Raw genomic sequence first — 1,412 nt, 5'->3', positions numbered from 1 at the left:
GTCTCTCCTCTTCACCTGTTGCTCTCTCTCTCTCTCTCTCTCTCTCTCTCTCTCTCTCTGGAGTAAGCCATTCCCACACGCCCTTTCGGGTTCTGGCTCCGTTCATCCCGTTCCCTTTAAACCGAAGCGGTATCGGCGGCAGTATCGTGTTTTCAGAGACTCTTCCTGTAGACTTACGAGTCTACCGCTGGCGCCGTTTCCGGAAGGTCCGTTTTGCTTTGGGGGGAGGGGGTGGGAGGGGGGGCTGTGGCTAGAGGGCTTTGGAGGGAGAGGGTGAAATCGACTCCCCCACCCCACCCCCTTAAACTCGACTTTCCTTTACCTCTCCTCGATCTACCTGCTTACCTACTTTGCTTCCACGGACGTTTAAAAAAAGAAAAAAAAAAAATCGGGGAGTAGTATTGGGAGCGTTTTTTGGCCGTAGAGCTTTTCTTCCTTCTTTCACTCGGCGGCGAATTGCCCGTATATGCTGAAGAAGAGACGCCTCTTCGGCATGTCTCGTCAACATGGACTACTGTCATCCTTTCGCCCTGATACGGCCGCTGTGATAGCACGAGCATCAACATCAACTCTTCTCTACGGCTCTCAGTTGTTGCTGTCGCTCTCCTTATTCTCACCGATCTCCTCCTCCTCCTCCTCATTCTCCTCCTCCTCCTCGTCCATCTCCGCTCCTCCTCCACCTCCTGGCCGCCACTTACTCTCTCTCTCTCTCTCTCTCTCTCTCTCTCTCTCTGTCTCTTTTCCCTTGATCACGGACAGCTAGCACTAGTCTGCATCGGGCCCTCACGCGACGCAGGTGCCTTGGGTTTACAGTGTCGACAGTGCCAGTTCGCATCATTTTTTTTTTTTTTTACTCAACGCGACAAGTGGTTTTTTTTTTTTCGTTTTTTTAACTAGTTTAGCGGGTTTCGCGTGTCACACGCAACACGCCGCGCTCTTTAAGAGAGAGAAAGGGAGAGGTAGATAGAAAGAGAAAGAGCTGTAAGTGTAAAAAATAATCGTAATAAGTGTTTTTTTTTCTCTCTTTTCCACCTCCACGCGCAATAAGATCCACTCTATTTCATCCACCGTACCTTCGATGGATGATAGTTTTCTTTTGTGGTTTCGCTCTTGTATATGTGGGGTTTTTGTGTGTGTGTGTGTGCGAAACTACGAAAGAAATTTTAAAAATATAAACTGCTAGTGTCGAACTCTGAAATATCCACTCCCTAGACGCCCAGTGAAGTGGGCAGACGATTAATTCAGTGACAGTGTGTGTGCTGTCCGTGTACGTGTTTGTGAATTCGAAATTGGTGTCTGTGTTTGTGTGCGAGTGTGCATGTGTATGTGTGTATGTGTGCGTGGGCCGCCATCGATTCATTCAGGAATCATCTCTCGGATATCGACTGAAAATGACATTTTGTTGGGAGTGA

General features: G+C 48.6%; 1 protein-coding gene across 1 annotated transcript in view; it reads left to right on the top strand.

Moving 5' to 3' along the window:
- The first annotated feature begins 758 nt into the window (after window positions 1-758).
- LOC135225637 (uncharacterized protein DDB_G0271670-like) overlaps window positions 759-1,412 on the top strand; it is a 30,285-nt gene continuing 29,631 nt past the window's right edge. Inside the window, exon 1 of the mRNA XM_064264963.1 lies at window positions 759-981. The gene's annotated coding sequence lies outside the window, so the exon portion shown is untranslated. The remainder of the gene's footprint in view (window positions 982-1,412) is intronic.

The sequence above is a fragment of the Macrobrachium nipponense genome, chromosome 20 (assembly GCF_015104395.2).
Source record: "Macrobrachium nipponense isolate FS-2020 chromosome 20, ASM1510439v2, whole genome shotgun sequence".
Lineage (NCBI taxonomy): Eukaryota > Metazoa > Arthropoda > Malacostraca > Decapoda > Palaemonidae > Macrobrachium > Macrobrachium nipponense.
Note: the sequence above shows the minus strand (reverse complement) of the source record. Positions and strands in the feature narration are given on the sequence as shown.